Genomic DNA, 19288 nt, shown 5'->3' on the forward strand with positions numbered 1-19288 from the left:
GGACAAGGGGTAACGGGTTGAAACTTAAACAAGGGAAATTTAGATTGGATATAAGGAAGAAATTCTTTACTGTGAAGGTGGTGAGGTGCTGGAATGGGTTGCCCAGGGAGGTTGTGAATGCTCCATCCCTGGCAGTGTTCAAGGCCAGACTGGATGAAGCCTTGGGTGACATGGTTTAGTGTGAGGTGTCTCTGCCTATGGCAGGGGGATTGGAACTAAGGTCCTTTCCAGCTCTAACTATTTTATTCTATGATTCTATGAAGCAGACAGCATCCTTGTTGCCACTAAGTTCACTGCTCACCAATACCTTGAGTAGCATGTGTAGTTTGGGTCATGACTACTCAGAAACAAGCAGGATGGGAGAAATCTGGGGAAAGCAGCAGTTGTAAGATATATGGAAAGACTTATGTACAAAGAAAACTGGGACTATCTGGAAAGAACAGACACTGGAGGATATCCTTGAGGTCTGCCATGTTGTGAGAGATGGGGAGAGGGTGCACACGTTCAGTTTTTCACTCTCTCTTCCAACATGAGTCTTGGAAGGCATTAAGTATAGATACGTAAGATCAAGCATAAGCAAACAGAAGAGAGGTGGGTCTTCTTAAAACACTGTGGCAAAGAATATTGTGTTTGCTGAAAGTTTACATAGGCTCACTTTCTGACACTATGTCCTCAAAAAGAAAATCTTTTTTTTCTGTAGTTGTAATGGGTAAGTGCACTCTGAAACATGAGTGTTTTCTGTGGTCTTTTGCAGTTTTGTGTAGCTTTGTATTTCCTGCATCAGTATCTATCACAAGCCTGTAAGGAGAAGTGAGATCAGCTGATTCAGTTAAATTAAGTGGCCTCCCTATATGTATAAAATTATTAGGATACTTTTTGAATGTGCTAGGAAGTATTTTTGATTTTTCTGATTTAGTCTTCCAGCTTCCTCAGTTACTTGAGAGCATTTAGAACCTTTACCTACATCTTAAAAAGCAGTCTTGGATGTAGTTTCTGTTAATGTCTCCACCCTGCCCTCTGGCCCTAAAAAGTAACTCAGCATATTTGAGGGCTTGAGTTGTGCATGTAGGAGACATACAGGAGTTGCAGTGGATTCCCACTAAGGCATTACGCTTCTTCAGGGACGGATGTTGTCATTAAAGAAGGTGAAATTATGCTTTACCTCTAAAGCATAGCAAGATTCTTGTTCAGTACATTACCAGCTTCTTCTGAAATGGTTCTTTAACCACTGTTACTTCAATATTGGGTCCCAGGTTTGGTGCAGAGATGCAAATAAATGCACTTGTTGATACAAAGAAAGCTAGGAGCACTCTGCCTCAGTATCCTCATCTTAGCAACAGGGCATGCTATTCTTGAATATATCTTTCCCAGTTTTGGAGCTCATGCAGTATGTTGCTGAAACGTAAGGTCTTCCATTGAAAGCAGAGGAATAATGACAACACCAAAAGATTTTAGCTCTCCACACCTCCCCAGGTTAGGTGGACTCAGTTTTCTTCTTCCTGAGGTGATGCACCTCAGTAGCACCATACATTATATTCATGTTCTAAATGCTTGTGCTTGCTTGTGTTTTGTGCACGTTCTGTATGTTTTCTGCCTTCCCCTGGCTCCATTGCCAGTTCTTGCACTGTATTCTGAACCTTCATGTGACATGTTAGGAGTCATCCTTGGCAGCCTTATCAGGAAACCATGGGCTGGCCTCTGTTGCTCAGGCTGTCACATCCTTGCTCCTTTTGCTGTATCTTGTCTGGGGACTTCCATTTCCTGGACCAGCTGGAGAGCTCCAGTGAACATGGGAGCCTTTGTTGAACCGTGATGAGGGATGCGCTGTTTCACCTAGTGACTGTGCCTGGGGTGAGTCCTCACAGCACTAGGAGACCTTCATTCATTCCTGTTCGTGTAGGCACTTTCTTTCACGAAACTCCTCTCTTACACAGTGTTACTTGTGAAAAGGACCAATACCCTTTTTGGTATGCAGTATCTGGGGTGGTTCTGTGTGATGGACTTGTGTGTAATGTTTTCCTTCTGAAATGAGATTCAAATCTGGGCATGGTCTAGAACATGATTGCAGAGAAAGCACAAATACCAAAGTTTAATGGGGCCCAGGTTTCCTGATGGTAACTTGTTGTGCTAACAGCAGATTCATTTGTTTCCTAATTAATCAGAAAGAGTGTTCTTTTTATTTCAGCCATCTGGTGGAGAGCATGTTGTTTAGCTTCTTGCTACTGCAAATTGGAGCTACACAGGAAAAAGGATGTTTCAACTTCTGTTTTTGGCTTGTTTTTCTAGGTTGAGTCAGTATAGAGCACATTAAAACCTACAGTAATCACTTGCAAAGTTCATCTCTCAAGGACTGCAAAAATTTAACTTAAATTGTCTTTCCTGAGAAGACAAGATGATGATATTGACGGTTTAATTAGTTATTATTACATGTTTTATTCCGTGAAATCAATTGTCAAGACAAAAGTGAAATTTCCTTAGTGAACTGCAGAAGTATTCTAGGATACTGAATTTGTTACCGCTTGGTAGAGAACATGCAATGTCGCTTTTACATTTCTTCTTTGGATTAATGTCAAAAACATATTGCCTGTCACACAATTTGTCGTTGAGTGTGCCATTAGCTTGCTAACTCCTCACAAGGATCTTCAAACATTGCATTTTTTTTCTCCACAAGTCCCTTGAGCGCAGCTTTCCCTTGGAAGCTATATTGTTCTTGTGGAATATTTTCCAAGGAGCAGTCTGTCCCTATGTGATGTTTACTGTATTTTTTGCCTTGCAGCCAGCAGATTTTAGTACAAACTTGCCTGGGGGTGGCCATGTCCTATTTTCTTCTTAGATGGTTCTGGCATTTATAGAGCTTGGGAGATCGTGCTTCTGAATTTTCCAGTCTGAAGAGCTCGAGCCAAAACAGCAGGGGAGATAGCAAACCTGTACGTTGTTTGGCTTACGGCAGCTGGGCCTGTTTTTCCTTTGACCTAAAGCAATGGCAGATTTCCTTGGGTTTTGTGTGGAGGAGGGGGAGGCGAAGAAGAGGAAAGCCATTTGAGAAAAACTGCTTTATCTCTGTGCTTGGAAAAAGCAAACCTTCCCTCCTCCTCCCTCAAGGCATCTTCTTGTACCCCTAACCAGTAACTCTGAAACTCCAAGGGTCTTTTACATTGTGTGTAGAGATTTTCATTGAGTTAGTTTATGTATACTGCTTATTGATGAAAAAAGGGACTGCACTTTAATATTGCATTAACATTTTGAGCAATAAACTCTTTTTATGTTGTTGTACCATAGAGCTTGCAGAATGGGTTTTATACTAGAGGGCTGGCTCCTTGGAAGTTTTCGGTGACATTGGATAGCTTCCCTATATTTTCTCCCTGTATTTTATATCTTGATCAGTGAAAGAAACTCTGGCCAAATAGGGCCCAGAATCTCTGCTGTGGAGTGAACTTTGGTGAACAAATGTAGGAAAATATGAAATACCCCACAGATGGCTGGTTCAGAGAACATAACAATTCTTCAAGTTTGGCCTCATGCTCAGAGAGCCTTTCTTGCCTGTAAACGCTGTCTCTGCAGTCACCCCCTCTAAATGAGGTTTCCTGTGGAAGTAAGTTTCGTTGCTGCCGCCTTTACCCTGTTCTGGTCTTACATTTATCAGCACATGTTTCAGTTAAGTTTTGCATTTGTATAACAAATATTTACTTGTGCCACTAGTAAATTAGTCCTAGAGAATGGTCTTGCATGTGACTATTGGAACCTTGAGCTTATGAATTCCAGGAGCATAGAAGAGTTTCCTAAGAAGTTCGTGAAGTTCGTGAGAATGAGTGTGTGTTGAGACTTAGTGCATGTGGAACACAAGTTAACACTGCTTGTGTGTGACAAACATTTCTGAGGGACTCATGGTGATTAAACCAAACTAAAAACTATCATTTTTCTATAGATTGATAGCATTCCTGCTTGTATGTCTCCATCTACTTGGGACAAATGGGTGACAAGTTCTGAACTTCCTCAACTCAACATAATGAGAAAGAAGAAAATGAACCTCTCTCCATGATTAAATGTTTTTTCTCTTCTATACTGTTTACTTCACAGTTTCCCCTACAGATATGTGGGGATCTTCATGATGACTGCTGTAGGAGAAACTATTGTTTCTGCTGTGGTTCTAGCAAGAGATTATAGTGCAGAAGCTACATAGCTGCTCCTTCTGTGAGGAACCTCTTTACCAGCTTCATAGTGCAAATGCTTGTCCAGAGTAAGAATTGTCTTAATTAGCAACATTAATAAATTTCCCTCCCATCCTCTCATTCTCATTTGCAGTTCTCGAGTCACTCAGTGAAATGCCCAAATCATATTTCATCCTAAAGTAGAATTATTTGTACCTGTAAATGGATGCAGAAAGGAAGGGGGAACATTAGAGTAGATATATGATAGTCTGGACATTGGGATAGGAAGGGCCAGCAGATGTTTGGTGCTGTAAGAACTGCCATCTCCAGTCTCTTTTGGCTGATCAGTGGCAATACCTCAGAGTGTCTGAGTGGGCCAGGAAAGAGCTGAGCCTTTCACAAAGCATGCTGGCTTCAAAACTGTTAGGTGTGTTCCATAGGCAAGTGGTCCAGTTTTGCTTGGCTCTTCTGTATTTATTTTCCTCTCTTCTTTCCATTTTGCAAGCCAGTGTTGCAGTTACAGTATTAAGCTTTCATTACTTCATAGATCAATTTGTTACCTGTCACTTTACTGCAATACCCTCACCTTTGCAAGCTTCGCTCTTTGTGCAGAGGGAGACTATTTAAATTAGATATTAAAAAAAGCCTGAGTAACCCGTTCTCAGGTGATAAATTGCCACATTTTCCTTTACTAATCCCCTCTTTTCAGTACTGGTTTTCATTGTCTAACATGAACTTTTTCTGCTTTTTGTCTACAAATACCAGTGGGCCATAATGAATTCCTTTTTCACATCTTCCCCCTATTTTCAATGATTGTTCAAGCCCTTAAGGCAAACCCCAGACAATGGACCCTCAGACTTCTGCGAATGTTCTCTCTTGGACTCATCTCACTTTGTCACTAAGTGTAATAATTCTTGTAATTTGTCTTCTGATATTAATACTTCTACAATTGCCCCGAGGAACAGATTTCCTTCCCATGTTAAACTTACTTAGGGAGGCTGTAATCGTGACTTACTAATTTCTCCCTTCTTTTAATTTTCTCAATAATGTCTTCCTTAACATTAAGTAGCAGATACGGCAGACTCTTTGCCGGTATTAATTGCTGCGTAACCAAGTGCCCTTGAAAGTCAGTTATGTAAATGAGCAGCCTTGAGCTGGCTGTAAGAATGAAGCTGGCTTGAGTTTAATTTAATAATTGAGGAATTGGAACATAAAATGGTTCTTTAAATCTAAAATAGGATAGAGTCATATTCTTTATTAGGCAAATTCTAATTGCATGAACTATGATATATCAGCGGTTTAACAGTTCAGGTGATCACTTTGCGTGCAGGTTAGTACTTCGGATACAGTTATTAAGAAAAAGCATCACATTCATTTGCCTTAGGTATTTTTAGTTGAGTATTGTGAAAGAAATACTAATTTCTTATGACTTTAAAATACCAACTAGAGCCTTTCTTGAAATATATTCTTTATGTCTGTTTTTTGCTTTCTTAACTTGGTTATCACAAAAGTCACGATTCTTATGTAAAAGTTGCTTGTATTTTTCCTGAAGATGCGTCATGAATCTCTTGGCTTATCAGAAAGTACATGAGTTCTGGACAAGAGAGCGCAGGTAATCCAAATAATTGCTTTGTCCATTTGGATAAAGGTCATTTATTGTTGAATACAATGCATGCAAAAATTGGTGGATGCAAAGTTATTTGCAAATACAGACTTGGCAAACCTCCTCTGGAATTCGGAAAGGGTTTTCCAGCTCGACTTAGTCATTTTTTCCCAAATGTCTTGGCATAACTGATCGCTCAGGAGTGACATATGGTAGAAACATGCTCTAAGGGACAAGTCTCCTGGATGGCGCACAGCACCACACAAGATAGACAGATGGTGGCTTATTCAACCTTGGAAAAAGTTTAATCCTACATATTGGCACGGCGGCCTGGGTACTGAGAGGCAGGCACACACATGCCTGTGAAATCTGAGGCAAAGCTTTTGTGAGTTTGCTTGCTGTTACTGAAAGAGCTAGAAAGACTGAGCTGGTATACAGCATGAGTAGCTGCAAAATTGCATGTTCAACATGCTATCCAACAGGAGTGATGCTCCCTAGAAAAATGGAATTCCCAGAGTTAGCAGAGAATAAGGTTTGCTGAACTCTTCACAGCAGTTTCTAGACTAAAATACGTTTATATGACAAAGCTGTTGAATACTTACGTTATCCACCAATAGCTGCTGATTAATTCGAGTGTCTAGTAGGAGAAAGGAGGTTTATGTTTTTCATGGTTTTACTTATGTTTCAGGGGTTGCTATTGGTTTTGTGAAGTGTGTTGGTATTTCACAGCACAGAAACTAACATTTCTCTTCGGTACATTCAGACAAAAAATTACAAATTCCCTCATGCTAAATTAAAATTTATAGCAGAAAATGCAAACTGTGTGTTCCGATTCTTTAAAAAAAGAAGCAGAAGAACATCAGGCCTTTTGCTTTTAGTATCTTTGTGTTGAAGACTGGGAGGAGAGGGACATGGAAAAATGGATCCTTAGTGTGGCTTGTTGAGATACCTGGTGCAGTACAAAATCTGCACTGAATTCTTTCTGGAAAGCAAGCAGTGATTGGTTGATTGATTGATGGATTGATCTTCTGGAGTCAGGGCCTTGTTCTGTAAGGATTTTGAAAATACTGACTCCCTGAGAGCTTGCCAAACTTTTCCTGCTTTCTTTTTCTTGTAGATCACACTCACTATTCACAACTGGAAGGAAAGGAAGAATCTCTTGACTCTGGACTTCAAGGAAATCATTATGTTGTATTGGATGAGTTTAAACTAGAGAAGACTTCTTTCTGAATCACTTCTGGAAAGGTAAATGTAATTCAAACAAACAGATCTTTCGCAAGTAGAGGAATACTTTGGTCAAATTAATTATGTGCCAGTAACATTTAAGCCATACCACACCACAACACCATGGTGGTTTCGATTCGTATTTTACAGCAATTATATACATGTATGTGTGGATGTATGTGTGTGGATATATATCCTTATAGATAGCTATAGCTAACCCTTACTAGTAAATTTTAGATGTTGGAAGATTTTGCTTTACTAGCTCTGGTAGTTTTTATGGAAATATGTTGGTTTAAAGGAATTCTCTCAGGTGAAAAAGGTGGGGAAAGAAGAGAGGGAGAGAAGTGAGATGCCCAGAGTATTCAGGATGTTGGTAATTATTTGCCTGGATGCAGAAGACCCAGTTAATGTTTCTATTCTGCCTAATGAGAAAAATTACTTGAAAATGGGTTCCTAGCCACTGAACTAGAAAGTCAAATGGCTTACTCAGCACTGAGTGACACATACTTTCAAAATATGGTGTGGTATAAGAGAGACAGGGGACTGCGAAGAGACTAATTCAATAACCTGTTGTTTAGGATATGCATCGAAGAAGCAAGAGATGTCAAATTCTTGCTTTTAGCCAAAGGTGCTTTTGTGTAATACAAGGAGCTAGTAAAAGTAAACATTCACTCTTCCTGGGGATGTGAGTATTTTTCAGGTACATATTTTCTTGTCACACTTTTCTTTCTTTTACTGTGCTCCATTGTAAGAAATGGTGACTGTATTGTAGCCAAACCTGAAGGCCTACAGTAATCATGGCAAAATTAGTGCACTGTTTTGGTTTTATTTCTTTTTTTTTCCTTCTCCTATAACTAATTATTATAGGACTTAGTTAACAAAAATGTTACTAATTAAATTTTGTGCCCAAATGCACAGTCAGCAAAATACGACAGACATCAGCTTACTCTGTGTCTAGACCCTACAAGAGTTACATACACACAGCACAGGAGTTGAGTGTTTTGGTGACCCATGCAGCCCCCTGTGACAGAGTCCTGCTTTGCTGTCACGAAGCATGCCTGTGGGCCTTCCAAACATCGTTTATTTGTGAGAAAGAGAGCTGCAATCTGGTGAGATGATTAAAATTCTGCAGATACACAGCTGACACCTTTTTGACCCAGATCTGAAGTTCAGACTTGGAAATACTTCAGTCCCTTGAAATTTTAAGTCATGCTTCACAGAACTGCTGCTTTTATAATTTATAGGCTAAGTGTGATCATATCATTGTTGAAACGCTGAACATCAGTGTGTGTGAATCAGCCATCTGCTGTCAGGGCTGAGTCTTGTATCTCCCTGGCCAGTGACAGTGGAGGTCATTAAACCATGATGGGTCTCTGTCAGATGGGAGTGGTTCAAGGTAATAACGTGGCTGTGTCCAAAAAAAACCACTTCAGCCTACTGGTAGTAATGACACTTGGAGGACTGAAATGGAGAAAGGGGAGTTGTAATAGAAGAATGGAGATTGTATGAAGATGGGGATGTGAAAGGTTTGGATGTTTGAGAAGAACAAAGGCTGGCTTTTGTAGCCGGGTTTTTGGGTTAATTGTGGAACCAGATGAGGTATGAAGACATTACACAGGGGAGAAGCGGCCTTCAGGATTTGGAAAAGAAGCTGCATATGATAAGGATTTTTTTGGAAGGCTCTGACCCTTAGGTCACTGACCTAAGAGCGGTAAGGAAACAGAGGTATAAAATGCATGTAAACTAATTTTAATTTGCCTAGACTTGCATACCTTGTCTATTTCCCAAGTGGAGAGCCCTTGGGTATTTTGGAACTCATCCAAATACCAAATATCTTGGAAACCTAGCATACCCACAAGGTTAGATCCTTGTGTTAGACTTGCTATGAGATATGGGCAGGATGTGGGATAGAGCTAATGATGGGATCCTGTGCCATCTTTCTCTGCCAGCTCCTGTTTCTTTGGAGATAGGGTAATCAATCCCAAAGAACTCTAATGCAGAAAATAAGAAAATTTGACAAAAGATAACTGATTCAAATCAAGGGAGATCAAAGATGGTTAAGAAAGGACGGGTTCGACTGTGTGTGCCGTGGTGGGAATTCTGCCATACTAGCTCATGTGGATTTCTGCCAGGCTGTTGAGAGAGACACTGAAGTTAAGGTTGAGCTGACACTTTAAGAATTAGGTCTAAGATACCTGGCTGCACACCTCATGGATTACATCTTGTCTTTACTTGTTGCAGTGGATTCCAAAACATACTCTTAATAAGTATATCCAAGCAGGAGGAAAAACCAATTTAAAAATCCTAATTTATTCAGTAATCCACTGGTAGGAAACTGTAAAGTTGTAATTGTCTTCTATATCTTCTATACTCCCCCCATCTTGTTGAGAGATTTTTCAGGTATCAATTTTTAATTTGGTACTTAATCTTCCTACTTTCTTCCTCTCCTTCTCCCCCAAAAACTCAGACCCCAATGGTTAAAAAATGGGATGTATCCCCATGTAGGTCACGATGTGTGCTAGAGGAGATGCATCTCTGTTAAAATCTTAAATGCAGGTAAAGCTGAAAATGGCTGCAATTACTTTTATGCTGTCTGTCCCCCTTTGTTCTCTCTCCCTCCCCCTTCTGCTTCTGCTCACTTGCTCTCTCTTTAGTATAACACAGTTGAACAGCAGTGAAGTGTAAAATGTGCTTTTGCCAAGGTCAGTTTCTTGTGATTACTCGCCTGTGGCAACTTATGCCAGTTGCAACAGACTGAGTCTCAGCAGTCCACAAAGTCACACTGGTGCTTATGCAGAGGACACCCAGTGTAGGTTATAGTAACCATAGTCTGGAATAGCTTGCAATGCTGCTGAATTTTAGCAGCTTTATTTAACTCTTCCAATCTAGCTTGTGCTTGCTTCTGTGGACTGGAGTCTTGTTTCGTGACGCACTAGGTTGACCTGTTCTCTGGAGACCCTCAGGGAGGATTCTGCGTAGATGAAATCCTTGTTGTTAAAGGTGGTTTCCTTTCTTACAGTGGATTGCTCAAATTTCAGGAATTCTAAATGAAAATAGAACATCACAGACACATACATCTTGTAAATTTGTGTGTGTGTGTATGTGGTTGGTTTGCTCTTGTTTCTTCAAGAAGCATTTAGATCTTGAAGAAGATCTATCATCAATCAATCAACCAAGATCTTGAAGAAGCTTTTAGATCTCAGAGTATCAGTCATCTCAGATACTGCTGAGTCGAGTATCTACATAGTAAGAAGTATTACAGAAAAGTTGAAGAAGTAGCTTTTTAAAGAAAGAACTTAAAAGATAGTGACACACAGTCTTTGTACCACCTTTGAAATGTTGTATATACTCACAAGCATCAAATAATGTTTTGTTTAGAATGTAATACTGATTTTGACTGCTGTGACTGGGGAACAAATGTGAGATTCAAGAACATCTCTTTTAGGAGGTTTGTTGGATCCTATTTTGTTGTGCACTCTGGATTGGGTACCACTATGTTACACAGTAGAAGTGGGAGGGATGTCCACCTTCATTCCCATTTCTCATATATGAGCAAACATACCTCTTTATGGAAAAATGTTATATTTAGAACAGAAAAGCATGGACTTGCTGGGTTGCTTTGCTTATTTTTATTTCCTAGATTGTTTTATTTATTTGTACTGTCATCAACAATATACATGATTTTATTTTCATTCTGGAAATGTGTGTTTTTCTAAGAAGCATTTAGGTCTTGAGTTCTGTGATAGTGACTTTCTTGAGTTGCATTATAGTGACTTTTTTAACTGGTAGTTACCTGCCTGTCACTACTGACAAGTAGAGAGGCAATAACACATCTAGATGATCCGCTGAAGGGCTAGAGCAGAACTTTGGTGACCTTTGTAATTCAGTTAAGTGGAAAATTCCATTGCTTAAAATTGGTATGCATTTGATTAATATTGAAACTATGTGTTGCTGTCTTAAGCACTGCTCTTTGGTTTGGAATGGTTCCTTAGCACAAGTAAAATAATGAGCCAGCAATTGAGTTTTGATCCTGTAAACTCTATTGCGCAAAGTGTGCAAGAATATTCCCGTTGTGCTCAGTGGAACTCCCCACAAAACAAGGTGAGGATTCCGAAGGCAAGTGATTCGGAACACTGCATGAAGGGTTCATCCTGTATTTTCTGTTTAATCTTGCTTCCAGGTTCACAATAAGTATTTTTATAGGGGAATATGTTACCTGTTGCTTGTTTGGATATATGGAAGACATTAATTTAATCTTTTGTTGCAAGTGTGTGTTGGATTGACATTTGCTTCTATGATTTTCATAGCCTATATGATTCTATTACGATTCCAGGTCCTATTTCTTTGATTTTATTAACATTTGTATTGGCCCAATTCTTACAGAAGAATGTGCTATGAGATCTGTGTTCAGACTTTGCGATGATTTCTGCTCTCCTTGTCAGACCTTACTTGAAGTATTGTGTGCAGTTCTGGTGTCCTCAACATAAAAAGGACATGGTACTGTTGGAACAAGTCCAGAGGAGGGCCACGAGGATGATCAGGGGACTGGAGCACCTCCTGTATGAAGACAGGCTGAGAAAGTTGGGGCTGTTGAGCCTGCAGAAGAGAAGGCTGCGTGGAGACCTCATAGCAGCCTTCCAGTATCTGATGGGGGCCTATAGGGATGCTGGGGAGGGACTATTCATTAGGGTCTGTAGTGACAGGACAAGGGGTAATGGGTTGAAACTTAAAGAGAGGAGGTTTAGATTGGATCTAAGGAAGAAATTCTTTACTGTGAGGGTGGTGAGGTACTGGAATGGGTTGCCCAAGGAAGCTTGTGAATGCTCCATCCCTGGCAGTGTTCAAGGCCAGACTGGATAAAGCCTTGGGTGACATTGTTGAGTGTGAGGTGTCCCTGCCCATGGCAGGGGGGTTGGAACTAGATGTTCTTAAGGCCCTTTCCAACCCTAACTATTCTATGATTCTGTGATGCTACTTTAAGTTGGAAATTCATGGTGGAAATGAACAGTGTTTTGTGTGTCTATGCTGTGGTATAAGAGGCCTGCAGCACTTGCAGTATTGCACATTGTTTTCTTATGTTTAGAGAGACAGTGGAAATGAGTGTGACCTGTAGGAAGAAACAGCTGTACTAGTAGAAGCTGGTCTTCAGTCAGCTGAGAAATGAAAAAGTGTGTTCTTGGGTTCACTAATACAGAAGAGTTGCCTTGTCCATGCTCACCACAATTTGTCCTGTTAATTTCCTTTCATCTTAAGGAACTTGAGGAAAGAACTCTTCAGACGCTGAAGTTGGTTTTGAAGCATTCACAGCACTGTTCTTGCAGTGGGCTGCTGCGTGCTGCATCGGTATGTTCAGCTCGAGCAAGCAGCCGACAGCTGAGATTGAAGAAGCCTGCACAAACCCTGAACTCATTCAAATCTGTGGGCAGACTCAGAGCCAATTTTGAAAAATTTATTAGACCTTCAGTGTTTCTCAGGTTCTCACCTCCTGGCTTGCGGGTGATGGCAAGAGGGCTTTGCTGCAGGCAGTAGCGTTGGGTTGTTTAATTCTGAACGAGTAAGAATCCAGAGCACTTGAAGTGTTGCAAGATTTGCATCCTCAGTTTTTCTTTAACTCATGTGTGGAGATAGGAAGGCTTGGTTAGAGATTTATCCATACACTTCCTAGTAGTTTTAAAGGGAGCTCTCCAAGTCAGTGTCCTAGTCAGCTTTGACTGTGCTAATTCAGACATGCTGGAAATATGCATTTTAACATATAGATAGAATCCTATTTTTTGTAATGCACCTGCAACTTGAGAGTGTCACAAGAGATTTTCCTTTCCGGTGATGACCACTGAACTCTAGCATTTCATGTACTCATTGTTGTATTAATTTTATTAAAAGCAGACTGGGGAAATGATCAACAAATCTGTGTTGTGCAGCAAACATCTTACTTCTTCGTGTTCTTTTCTTTTTAAACTCTTTGTATTTATCTTGGTTTTCTTGGCATGGCAACAGTGGTACTATCTCCTCATAAGCATTCAGGTCACAGTCACACGAAGGGGAGTATTGGAGGATTAGGAACCAGGTAAAGAGAAATCAACACATTTAGACAGAGAAAACATTCTCAAGTCCCATATAAAGATTTATTGCAAATAAAGGCCTGTGTTAATCACAGGGATCAGTAGCTCTGTAACAGTTATCACCCACATATCCTTGGAAGACGAAGGGGAAACTAGTTGACAAATTAGGGGTTTTTGTGTTTCCCTTTTAATGGCAAAAATACCTTTAAGCTTCTAAGAGCTTTTAATAAGCATTAGTTTTCCATTTCAGTTATGATAAAAAATCATCATCCAAATAATTTTCTTCTTATTAGATGGACAAAATTCAGTGATCAGGAAGTAAGATTGGAGGCAGGGTTTCTTACAGTTTGTTACTTATGGCTTTGACACCTGTATCAGTGCGTGGTCTAGGACAGTCTATAACATGACTTCAGCTTCCCCATGGGAAATACTGGCTAATAATTTTCTGCCGTACAGGTGCATATGAAGATTAACTTCATGGGAGGAGTGAAGTATTTATTAATAAATGATTGTTATTGATATGTCACTTGCTTGTTCATAGCAGTGACATTGGTAATACATTATTCCTGAGGGGAATGTAAATGAGCACGTAAAACAAAAGACACTCATTTGAGTAATTTTTGTTAGCCTTCATCAAAGCATGTGTATTCAGTGGTGTCCATTTAGTGCTTACTGTTCTGATGATTTTAAAATGCTAAAGAAGAAATGTTACCAAATATGATGGGATAACCTAAGGTCATGCTCACTTGCTCTGGTTTCAGATTGCATCTGTTGGAGTATCTTTGATAATATTTCTTTAAAGGCGTGTTAACTGAGAATGTAGGCGAAGTAGCATACATATTAAACCCAGCTACCTTTTAGGAGTTCAGTCTTGTTGCACGGTTTTGCAGTACAGTGTGAATGTGTAATTAAATTGTGAAATGTCCAACAGCAGCATGGCTATTTAATTTTTTTTTTTTAATTTCTCCAATTTTTCATAACTGGGGATAAGGAGAAATAAAATATTTTGCCAGTCCGTTTGCAATGTCAGAGCTGTCATTTGACCCCTGACAGGAGATGTGGGAAAATGGGCATTGCATTATGTTTCTCTCGGTGAACAGCTTGAGGTATGTGACAGAACAGCAAGGTCATACAGGGTTTTAAAGCAGGGTTTTCTTTTAAGATGCTATTACTTTATTATTAATAAGCTCCTTAAAGAAAAGGGCCCCATAATCATTATTTTAGTTTCTCTATAGTTTTAAACTTCTGTAATTGTTCTACTGTACTTTAAATATTAAAAATAATCTTGTGATAAATGTCCTTATGGCTCAAACTGGAAGCTTCACAGAGCCTCTCGTTTTTTGGGTGGGGGTTGTAAAGAAAGAAATGAGATAAATATGAAGGGCAAAGGAGAGGAATGCACTTGCAAACCTGATTTGCTGTCAAAGCTGAGGCACAGAGGTAATTTTTGATGTGCTGAGAATTGAGCTGCTGTCTGAAAGGAGCAGTGGTGATCTTTCTTGCACCCATTGGTTCCGCTGCCATCATCTCACTGGAGTAAGATTCATTTTTTAGATTGTAGTCTAGTATATCTAAACATTACATTTGAACAAAGAAGCAAATTCAGCAGCTGCCTTTATAAATTGTGTTATTGAAGGTGCTGGCAGTGACTGAGTTGCAGCTTAGTGAGTCTTTCATTGTGGTCTCTTTCAGAAGGATCCCATTCCCTTTGCCCCCACTGTGGACACTAGAGCTTGTGCCTTGCAGCTGTGTAAAAGACAACTTAGGAATGTGGTCCAGCATGCTCAGTATTCTCTGCAAGATGGCTGAAGGTTACTGGTCATGGCTTTAAACCCTTGTTGTGAACATAACAGAAATATTCGGAACTGAGAAGATGTAGTTAATTTAATCTTCTAGTTTTGCAATGAAAATCAGAGTTTGAGTTTTCATCTTGTGTTATTGATGGAATTTTTTATCTCTCGAGAATTAAACCTGAAGCAATGACTTATGAATCATACTTTGTGCCCCATTTGCAAACTAACTTGACTCATCAGTGATTCTTCTTCTGGCATGATTTGGGGGAAATGCCAATTATTTTTTTCATGTGTAGTTTTTAATTATTATTGACTGTTGAATAAAGCTAGAGATGAAGACAGCCCAGCTAAATACCTGATTTTTATATAGGTCTGTGCTTCTAAAGAGTCACATCATACAATTAAAGTACTGTACAATTGCATAAGAGAGACAGTAGAATGTGGATTTCTGATTCTTAAGTGCCAGTATCAAATAAGGATTGTAGCAAGGAGGTCCCAAGAGCTCATCAGTATGCCCATATTTCCTTTGCCTTGTTTCCAGATGCATATGGTATAAAAAAATAACTCATGCCTGGAAAATACCTCCTGCAAGTAAAGCCCCAAACACAGAGCTTTTAATTTCTAGATCTTCTTTAAGCCATAAGATCTCACTATTTAATGACAATATGCATTTGTAAACAAATTAGACTGGTCATGTAACTTCTGGCATACTTAATAATCATTTTTAATTGAATTATTATTGGATTAAATTAATTATTTTTAATGTCATCTTTCTGTTGTAGTATAACCACAGGCAATATTTTTCAGTGCTGATTTTATGGAAGCTTGAAAAGCAAACAACAACTTCAGTAGTGCTTTCTAAGTTTACAAATTTGTAATAATCTAAAGTTAACCCTTTAAAGCACTATAAAAATAGTTGCTCTTATTAAAAGCAACCATATAGCTTTTTCTGTATAAAACTGTTCTGGACTTTTTTCTTGTGTCCAAGATCTAACTACTCTTAATGTCTTCTGTAGAAACTATAAAAGCTTTTGAGTTAGGCTTCTCAAAGCCACCAGTTGTTTATATTTGCCTACATTTGTTAGCCTCAGTGTCTGAAGTCTTACATATATACAATAAATAATCTGTTTGGTATTATGTAATCTCACTATACATTCATTGTCAGAACTTGACTCAAGAGTTTTGTTTCATGCACCATAAAGCATCTTCCCCAGTTATCTGTAAGGAAAACACAAATGGATCTGTGAGGTGATGAAGCTTACAAAGCATTTCCTTAAGAAATTAAAGTATGTGTTTTTCTTCTGTATATTAAGACTTAAAATCCGTATCTTCTACTGATTAGTAGATACTTTAACTGAAGTGGAATCCTAAACTGAAGCAGCTTTAAAAGCCAGCTTGAAGAACTGATGATGTAAAAGTTGTTGGAGCAACTAGAGAAAAGAGAAATGCGACAGATGTGTAGGATATCTATATACACAGATTATGGGCAAACAAACGTATCATAAGTAAGATGCACAGATTCTCTCTGCAGGTATATGAGAACCCAGACTCTTCTCCTACATCCTGTTGGCATTCATCTATAGGGTATGAAATTAGCTTGAGTTTTATGTGGCTAAACCAGGCTTCTTAAATTATTGGCATCAGTTTGAGCCAAATATTTCTTTCCTATTACACAACAAATGGGAAAACTTTCCTGCCAAGGAAGGAACAGAACAGAACTATAAATGTGACAGTAATATTCCTTATAGAGCTTTTCGTCCAAGAGTAATCTTCTCTGATATGACCACCTATTAATTCCAGGTAGCTTTTTCCTCTCTTCAAACTGACCAAGCAGCCATCCTTCAAAAAGTAAAGAAAAACTTGCTCTCAAATTCCCCATTTCTGTTCTCTGCTGGAGGCATCCAGTTTTGTTGATAATGATCTAATCTGTTGCATAACCGGAGAACACTGAGCCTGCTGCCACAGCCTGCTTCTTTCTTGGCACTGCTGGAAGGCTTCAAAGAGAGACTGTGTGTGTGAGGCGACTGCTCTACCAGCAAGACCAAGGGGATCAAAGCATATGTTTAGAAATGGAAAACAACAAAAAGAGAAGCCATTGCCACACAGTTGCCATCCTGTAACTGAAACCAGCCTCACAAAAATGAACTATTTCAACATTAAGGATAATTATTTCAAATTCTAGAGAGCAAGAAAAGATCAGAGATTTTTAAGGAGAATTCGTCATGATTTTATTTTGTAGATACTTGGTGTGGGGAGCACTATTTTTCACAGAATGAATGTGTTGACAGTTGCATTCAGTTTAATTGTTTTTGCATGATTTTATGCTGCATCACATTGCTTTCTTGGCTCCTCTAATGTTTTCAATTAGTAAGTTTTAAAATGAAATCAGTTGAAAAATTACTTGAAAGTAAGAAAAAAATTGTGGGAAAATTTTATGTAGCAATATTGTGAAGGTTGGACAGGCGTTTCAAGATTGCATTTAATGTGCTTGGGGAAGATACAGTGGTTTGTGGTGGTGTTTGGGGGTTTTTTGATTTCATAATAAATGGAAAGAATTTCTCTTCACATTATCCCCCAGAGTTTTGGATAAAAATACCTGATTTTTCAGGAGATACCTAATTTATGAGCACCTATTTTATCTTTCAGTGAGCTTCACGAATGAATATTAAGTGTTATTCCTTGTACTTTAAGTATGGTTTACGTTATGATGCAACATTGGTTTAAATTTACTCTTTTTCAGGTTCAAATGGTTTTTTTCCACCTATAATTTTTAATGCCATAGGAAAATCTCAGTTTTTTTCTCTACTGATTTAGTAAGCTGTCATAATGGAGCTGTAGGAATCTCAGCTGCATGTTATTAGGGAAACTTGCTATAATACACAAAATATTTAACAGAAAGAAATGATGCAATTTTCACAGCACCAGCTTTATAGCAGTGTCCTTGTCTATAGTCCATTTGTGCTTATCATTTACTGTGACAGCACTTTGTGGTTTTTATGATAGGGAAAATTATAGTAATGTTTTTCATACTCATCGATTCCCCGTCCAATGGAGGCAAAGGAAAGTTGGAGATACAGTAAATTTACTTTCTCCCCAGCATCCTTGTTGTTATATAGTCTTCTGTATGATGCGTCAGAATTAATGGTAGTGACTATGCCTTTTATTCCCGTGGTGGGTTGGTGACTGACATGTATACAGTGTTTCTCAGATACTGTGACTTCTAAGAAAAACTAAGCACAATGTGATGACTCTTGGTAGAGATGCACTGAAGTGTTGCACCTTGATAAAGGGTATGGCACTCTTCCCACGCTTAATTTTGCCCTACAGTGTTAGAAACACTCCACCAGTCGTGTTTTCCCCTCTTCTTTAAGAAACAGATTCCTTACTATTTGTAAAATTACATGTTCTGAGTTACCTTGTCCTGACTATTACAGGAGGAAGCCATAGCTGGGATTTCTCCTTTCTTTCTTTGACTACTTTGCTCTCTGTGCTGCAGTGTGTTTCTTCAGAGGTATTTCCTCATGAGGTGGGACGGAAAGGATGCGTTGTCAGACCAGACCCTTTGAGACCTCAGCTGCAAAAGTGTACATTTTAAAGAACATGAGCAGTTTTTTTCAAAGCTATATTCCGAAGTTATCCTGAGGGTCACAGAAGGTATTTTCCTTACCCCAAACTACCCCAGACCCTTTCTTAGATGCATCAGTCTTTAAAACCTTCCTTTTATAAGTCTGTCTTTTTAACAAGGGCCAAACAAGATACTTTATTATGTCCTCCACACAGCAGAGTTGTTCTGACTGAAATTAAAATACTTTACAAATCAAGACTTAGGGCAGAGACTTGGAATGAAAAATTTCAGATCAGTTTTTAAAGCCTAGCAGAGTTTTAAGGGATGGAGAGTGCTCTGATCCCTAATTGTAATGCTGAGGGTCAGCTCTATTGATCCTACCTCTTGTTGGAGAATCACTACCATCAATTTATTAATTTCCATAACGATGTTATTTTGATACATATTAAATAGGTGTTTAATCTTTTTTAATATTTCTGTCTGTCATTCCTTTTCTAGTAAAATGGATCAGTGGCAGAGAAGTTGTGTGTGCTTAGTGGAGCTTTCTCTGGTCCTCTTTTTGGGTCATTGAAATCTCTGCTTTTGAGAGGCTTTTGTGCTCTGTTTTTATGTTGAGGGTATTTTTGACAGGGAGTCAATGCTCAGATTGCTGTTTTAGTTACTATGGAGAAGCTTTCCCACAGGAAGGCTTATGCTCTATTTTCTGAAGATGGTCAAACACTGAATTTGCTCAACTTCCTCTTGACTTGCAGTTCTGAAGTTCATTTTGTACCAGTTGTTTTTAGACTGAAAATTCATTTGGCTCATACACACTTCCTTTTAGCCTTTGCTATCTGTACTGTCCTAATGGAAAAAGAAAAAGATGAGGATCAGAATAAAAGAGGAATATATCCTGA

The 19288-nt window shown here is 38.9% G+C and overlaps 1 protein-coding gene across 1 annotated transcript in view; it reads left to right on the forward strand.

The window, feature by feature from the left end:
• Window positions 1-19288, forward strand: part of LDLRAD4 (low density lipoprotein receptor class A domain containing 4) — a 284564-nt gene that overhangs the window by 38430 nt on the left and 226846 nt on the right. Inside the window, exon 2 of the mRNA XM_034061144.1 lies at window positions 6869-6996. The gene's annotated coding sequence lies outside the window, so the exon portion shown is untranslated. The remainder of the gene's footprint in view (window positions 1-6868; window positions 6997-19288) is intronic.

The sequence above is a fragment of the Melopsittacus undulatus genome, chromosome 1, assembly GCF_012275295.1.
Source record: "Melopsittacus undulatus isolate bMelUnd1 chromosome 1, bMelUnd1.mat.Z, whole genome shotgun sequence".
NCBI lineage: Eukaryota > Metazoa > Chordata > Aves > Psittaciformes > Psittaculidae > Melopsittacus > Melopsittacus undulatus.